The following is a 7,732-nucleotide window of genomic DNA, read 5'->3' on the forward strand; positions in this document are numbered from 1 at the left end:
AACGACACTTATCACAGGTCTAGATCTAAGAGGCCACAACAAGACTAGTTCACTTTCGTTACGGGAAACTGTAAATGATACAAGAAATACACAAAGAACAAATACAGTTTCTTTATACAACCGAGGAGGAATAGTGGCAAGGAAAGTTGGTTTCAGATAGGTACATTGACTGGTAACACGCTGCAAAAACAAGAGTGAAAACAGGGCAATAAACAGCAGGGAACCCAAGTAGCACTAGGCAAAACTGGTTCAGCGCAGGTAGTACACTAGCAGTTTGACCTTCAGCACAGGTAGCCCCTTTGGGAACTACGCTGAAATGCAGATTGCCTTCACAGTGCCTGCACTGAAGATTCAAACTTTCGTTTTTCTCAGTTTCCGGGTCACAGATTGCTCAAAAATTCATAGTTTTTGGCCAAATCAGAAGCTATCAGTCAAGTACACACTAAGGGATGAAAAGGAGGATGAAACGCTATCACTAAGAGCTATTTAGAGTCTTTGTGGATCAGCTCTTCAAATCATAAACATGCCCAGAAACTGATCTAGAGTAGCTGCCCTCTACTTTGCATTTGAAAGATCCAAATGCAGTTCGATTCGGTACTCCCTGTGTTTATGAAATGAATAGCAAAAACACAAACAACCAACAAGATACAATCCCCAGTGGAGTCGCCAATTTGTTGTTGGGAAAAGTATCCAATGCGGAATGACCCTATCCCACTCTAAGGGTGATAGTAACTCAGCAACAATCAAAGAAAAGCTATTCGAGATTACTTCTTTATGAGATGTAAGAGAGGGCAGAAAGAGATCCACTAACCGTTGTCTTCCACTAATGATTGATCCAATCTTCTCTCTTTGCTTCTTGCTCCCAGCTCCTTGCTCTTTCACTGGCCCAGCTACACCAAGATCCTGCAAAATCACAAGAGAGGGAAACTACAAGAAGCATACATTCGTAATTGATTCAAGGATTAGAATAAATCAAATATACAAGTATAACAACACACCATTGAGACACATGCATATAGAAGAACCTCAAATGCTTTATTAATGGAAGAAGTAAAGTTCAGGAAGTAATACAACCATAAAAGGCCCAATCCAGCATCACCTGCCGACAGAAAGAAATATCCTCTTCACCTCCTTCAAGCAAATCACCCAATAGTTCTATACTCAAACCAACAACACTTCCTTACATTCACAAGATTCCAGCCCCCTTAGACCTCATTTGAGAGCTCTATATATAAGAGTTTTGGAGAAAGGATGAGTAAGCTTGAACTTGGCATGGAGCTGACTAGTGTCCTCTCCCACTTCAGTTATTCTTCAGTTCTTGAGTACACTTGGAGGTTCTTGCTTCCACTTGGAGATCTAGACCCTCTTACTCATCACTAGGCGAATTCCCTGATCCAAGTGTCATTTGGGAAGCTTCCTGGGCATTGACACCTTGAGGAATGACTGTGCCACTTGGCCAAACTCGCCCAACGCAGGTAGCCTTCTTTGCAGTTGACATTCAGCGCAGGTACAGAGTGGAGCAGTTGACATTCAGCGCAGATGCTCAGTGGAGCAGTTGACATGATCCAGAATTAGCTTGTTTTTGAGTGTTTTCGGGTGGAGAACTGATATTCAGTGCTGTGGTTTGCTCACCTTGTTCCTCTAGGGGTAGGAACAACATGCTTAGGGACTTTGGATCCCTTAGATTATTGACATTTCATGCTTCATGCTGTTAGGCACAAAAATGTCTATAACAAGGTACACAGTGCAGCAGAAGGCACAATGTGGAGGTACGTAGAGGAACAGAAGGACCAGGTGCAGAGGTACGCTGTCAGGCAGATAGTGTAGGTGTGGATCTGTACAGTGGTATGCAGAGCAACAGAAGGAGTAGGTGCAGAGGTACGCAGAGCAGAAGAAGGATCATGTGCGTATCTGTGCAGTTTAGGCACAGAAGAGATGCGGATATTCGCAGGTTTCTATTGGTGAAGTTGCAGAATTTTCTTGAGTTATTTGTTGGCTGTCTTTTATCTATTGCTGAAGAGTTCTAGGTTTAGATTATTGGTATTTTTGTTCTGGTTACTGCATTCTGAGAAGTTATTGGTTGATTCATTGGGTGATTGTAAAAGGAGATTGGTTGATTCACATGTACTTGATGATTTGATGTTCATGGATCCAGTTTGAAAATTAATGAAACGAGGTCCTTGGAAGAAAAGAAGTAGGCCAACAGCTACGTACTAGTAGATCAGCTAGTACAATAGCTAAGGGGGTGTAGCTCCCTTCCAGGAGAGACTAGAAAACAAGAGAGGGTTGTAGCTCTCAGCAGGTTGCAGCCTGCGTACTGGTAAAGGACTGCACCAATACAAAATCATTGTAAAAGAAGTTTCTAGTTGAAAGAAGATAGAGACACATTGTAGCAGGTGGTTTTCACCCACATTGGGTTTCCACCTTATATCTGGTGTTCTTTGGTGTGACTTGTTCTTGCTCATTATTATATGGTGCTGACATACAAATTAATGATCCATATCTGAGGAATAAGTTAAAGTGTAACTTTGGAAGATATATTGAAAAGAATTTAATAATACTGATTCAACCCCCCTCTCAGTGTTATTTCCAACAATTGGTATCAGAGTAGGTCCTGTTATCACTCAGGTTGTCCCTTTTGACACCCAAATGGATACGGCCGAGGTAACCACAAACCAACTTTGGACTGCAGGCCCTAGCTTGCCTGCAGTCAGAGAGGGCTCTCTCTTTATGATTTAGCTTTGTTGAAAGGGGTGATTTTAGGCTAGATATGATGCACAGGGTTTTGATTGAGTTTTGGCGGGAAAACTGACACTTTCAGGTAGAGAGGCTGAGTATAGTCTGAATGTTTCAAACCATTGGGCGTGGAGTCGAGGAGGGGAACTGCTGGTGTTTTTCTTTAATAACAGTGAGGGGAAAATGGAGCGAGATAACTGAGGCAGAAGCAACTTCTAGGTTCAAGGGATGGCAAGAATGCTAAAGAGAGAGAGGCAGTTAAGAATCTCTCCAACAGATTAGCAGAGGAAACAACAAGGCGCTACCTAGGAGCAGTTAAGAATTCCTAGATAATTGTCCAGCACAGGTGAACTGGGGTAAACATGAGCCAGAAGGAATTCAATGTTCATAACCAATTCATTCAGAAGAAAACATCAAGAAACAGTACGAATTGAGCATAGAGAGTATTTAACTAATTCTAGGCTATTCTTTCTTCCTACTATTTAGATAATGGCAAACACATAAACGGAGATAAGAGGCACTTATTGCTTCAGGCCGTAGCGCAAGAATTCCATCTCCAACTCTTCAACACGTTCATCAACAACAGACAGTCCACTCTCCAAGCTTTAAGCAATCTTTGATTACAGAAACGTTCAGGTATACACAGTGAGTCTCTAGTGAAAATTATCAATTGACCAACCCTTGAAACTATACAGAGGGTGGTATATATAGGGAAAAATTCTCTGCAGAGTTTCCTTTATTACATTTTGACCTAATTAGGTCATAAAAATGACTACTTGACCTAATCCTATCTAGAAATAAATGCAAAGAATGTCTCGGGCCGTGCTCAGGGCCGATGTGTCAAAACTAAATGAATGATGCTGTCCTCGGTGGCTTGCTGTAGTGCTTTCTGCAATAAATGGGTATGGGTCTCTGCTTCCTTGTTGTCCTGGTGCTTTAAATGTCTTGACGGTGATTTGAAAGCAAGGACGGGCTGATGCTTATCGATTTGATTTTTTGGGGGCTTCATCAATGTTTAGGTGCCTTGAGCCCCTAAAAAATCATGACTGATTCTTTCTGGCATCCTTTCTTCCACTGATACTCTCTGACAAAATCTGGGCTGCTGATCTACTATGCTGCGTGTCTAATCACCAGTAAATGGCCGCTATTCAGCCTCTGTATCATCTGGAATTGTCTTCTGATCATTTTGGTATGCTCTGTGAAGAAAACGGATAATTTCTGCGCCTTTTCGGGCTTCCTGGGGCCGCATAGGGCGAAGATTCCTTAAAGATTCCCTGAAGATTCTCCATTATGGCCCATAAAATCCTGCGATGAGCGATTTGCGACGCAAATCGCTCATCAAAAACTGCCTCAGAATTCGATTCTGGGGCTCCGAAGTGCGATTTTCGCGCCTCTACGTCCAAAAAAGGGTTGATGACATCAGCATGACATCAACATGGTACGGCAGGTGACGTCAGCATGACGTCCGCATGGCGACGTGGCGGGATGTCGTCAGCATGACGTCATCACGTACGGATGATGATGTGGCAGGTACGGTGGCGGGACACGTGGCAGTGACGTGGCAGGAGGCCACGCAGGCGGGTGACTCATTAGATGACTGTATAGGGGGGGTGACGTGGGCTGGTGACATCACCGTGCGGTAAGCGGTATGTGGCGCACCGCTTATGGGGGATGGCGATTTCGGAGGGAGGGGCTCCGCCACAGCTTGACACTTGATGTGTGGCGGGAGTACGGCGGCAAAACCGTCGAACTCCCGGACGTTAAAGGCCGGGCGCGTCGGGGATGAGGATGCCTGCCAGCCATTGATCTATGGGGCTGTAGATCGGACGGCTGGCGGCGAACGCGACGGGACAGGGGGTTAACGGGAGGGAATACTCGCAGGAATATTCCGAGTTTAATGTGCACGACTGGTGGGTAAGGACTTAGGGAAATGGGTTTAAGGGGTTTTTACAGTGGTGGGGTGGATCTTTAGAAGGGGGAAGGTGAAAACATGGGTTTTTTGGGGGTTTGTGGGGTTAAGGGAGAGGTTACTAGCTGACCAGATGTCGAACTAGCTCCTTAATGACGCGGATGGGCTAAAAATAGTCCCAGATGGACTGAGATTTCCTGGACTTAGTAGAATTGTGGCTATAGTGCCAGGGATGGGTTATTTACATAGGGGAGTGTTATATACATGATTTTAATAGGGGAAGGGAAAAACTAATAGGGAGTTATATAATAAGGGTGATAAAAAAAATGTTAGTGAACTCCAGCCTGAGTACCTCCAACTGAAAAACTGCCTCAAAGCAAAAATGGAATGCTTTATCAAAACTGGAACACAGTAGTGGCCTTTAGACCAGCCTACTCTTATTGATACTCTTTGGCCATCTGTAGAAAATATGGAGCATTGCAGCATGCATAGCACGACATATTTGGCATGTAAAACTGTCGATCATGAAAGATGATTAACCTACTGCAGCAGGAGGCTAACAGTGGCTCCACTTGGGGATGGCTTTTCCTTGTGAAAAGTCAATAACAGCAGGTCAGACTGCCTTGTATTCAACTGTTACTGTGTTCTACAAATTTCTCTTGGCTGGCTGCCTTATTAATCCTACCTACCTACCTACCCTAACCAGCACTTACTTTTCTGTTAGGTGAAGTGAAATAACCAATGCAGCCACTTAAGTAATAATAACATGAGTGGGCTTTGCTGCTTATGCTTGCTAGTGACATCAACCGCGATTTTGAAATTTGTTGTGGCTTTGCCAATCTTTGAGAATATCAGGAAGCTATTGACCTCCTTTGCGGTGCTTAGATACTGTACAAAACTATCCTGCAACATATATATAGAATTTTTTGGCTGAATTAAAGAACTGTACAAAGGTTCAGGATCACTACCATGCCTTGGAGTCGGGAGATCATTGTCAACTCGATGCTGAGCCTTGCACCCTGTTGATGGCGATGTTCACTGATTTCTTCCATCATTCTGCCTGCCAGAGGATAGGTCATTCGGTACTTGCAGAGGTGCTTGTAATTTATTACAATCTGGCTCGAATAGGGCCGGACTGATCTGTGCGGCCTGCTGGTCTTCTTCTTCTTTGAATAATTCAGATGGCTGAAAACAAAGAGGCAGGGGATCCATTAGGATCATCTGGTCATATGCTTCTGCTTCTGGGTCCTCCTCAATCTGATATTCAATGGCTCTTTGGGGCTATAAAACTAGAGGCGATACCTTTGGAACAGTATCTTGATTAACCTCCAGACGGTCAATAGCAACAGTTGGTGATACTTGATCATATATAGCACGATAGTTATCCTTAATAAATTGAAAAGATTCAAAACAAAACGGTAAAGTTCCTTCACTGAAATCGGCACACTCTGCGTCTTTCTTCTTTTCTTCATAGCTGAGATGGGCACGCTGATCATTAGGTTCAGGTTGTTGAACCTGACTAGTACTTTTTGCCAAAATAGGATCTGATTCCTCTGCAAGGCTGATTTGACCATTAGGCTCATAATCCTCATCATACAGATCGTACTTGGGTAGACAGTTGAGAGAAGAGGAGTTGTTATATTCACACAGTATATCAGGAGACTGCTCCATCATGTATGGCTGGATGAATATGTCATCTATTTTGTGGCAGGTTTGTTCGTGAATGTCACTACTTCCCTGTTGTGAAACAGATCTGTTTTGGTGCTCTGAACTTTCTACTTTCATTGTGATCAGCTGCATCATTTCCTCTGTCCTTTGTAACACGCTATGAAATCTTTCTTCTTGCTGTGCTTTGCGCTGTTCCTCCCTTCTTTTTAGATTTGCCTCCACATCCACAGCTATGTCCTGCATTTGTTTCAAAGTGGACAGGCATCTTTCTCTCAAACAGAATTCCATTTCTGCGTCAAATTCTCTAGGATATTGCAATAGAGCTAAATCAAGGGGAGGTCTTACATTTAGAGGCATGGCTTGATAAACTTGATTGAATCTGTCTGAAAACTGTTGAACAGATTCATATGGATGCCTTTCTAAATGATTGTATTCTTCGATCAGCAAGAAGAGATTACCTCTGATCATCCATCTATCGAGGAAAAGCTTGGCACACTGCTGAAACATAGAGATGCTCGCCTCAGGCAACGCTTTAAACCAAGTCTTAGCTTCGCTTTGCAAAGAAAGGGCAAATAGTCTAACACTGACATCTTCATCTTCCACTTCAAATGTATTAAGATAATCTTCAAAAGCCTGGATATGTTTCTGGGCAGTAGCGCAATTCTCTCCATCAAATCTAGGGAGATATTCAGGATGATTCGTCGGCAGGGGACCAAGCACAGGAGGCAAAATGATTGGCTTATATGTTTCAGGAACTTTACGAGGCACGGGAATATGTACAGGAACTAGAAGACTGGATTTTATTTTTGGTTCCTCCCTGACTGTATAATGATCTTCAACAACATTTGAAAGCTGCTGCTCTGATGTGCAAGGAGGCTTTTCAACAATTTCTTCCGATGGAAAAACACAAAAATTTGACATAAAATCGCTTTTAAAGTACAATATGCACAGCAAAATTTGGTGCAAGAGAAAGAACATGATTTCTTGGATGATAGTCCAAGTCGAGAGCCTGATCTGCTTATATAATTCCTTCGGGTTCATTTCTCCAGCGGATTCTTTATTATGGGGATGATGTGGAGTCGCCAGGTGGATGACGTAACCTTAAAGTGCCTGATCTCTGTCCACCGTCATAGATCAGAGCTGAACATGAAAAACCCTAAAGAAAAGGAACACTTTCTCCAGAAAACGAGGCGAGCTGGTCAAAATTGCGGATTTTCACTAATAAACACATGATTCATGTCCCCAGTGGAGTCGCCATTATGTTATCACTCAGGTTGTCCCTTTTGACTCCCAAAGGGATACGGCCGAGGTAACCACAAACCAACTTTGGACTGTAGGCCCTAGCCTACCTGCAGTCAAAGAGGGCTCTCTCTTTATGATTTAGCTTTGTTGAAAGGGGTGATTTTAGGCTAGATATGA

The sequence above is a fragment of the Pinus tabuliformis genome, chromosome Q, assembly GCF_031772625.1.
Source record: "Pinus tabuliformis cultivar Carrire ecotype Pingquan chromosome Q, CPIR1, whole genome shotgun sequence".
Taxonomy (NCBI): domain Eukaryota; kingdom Viridiplantae; phylum Streptophyta; class Pinopsida; order Pinales; family Pinaceae; genus Pinus; species Pinus tabuliformis.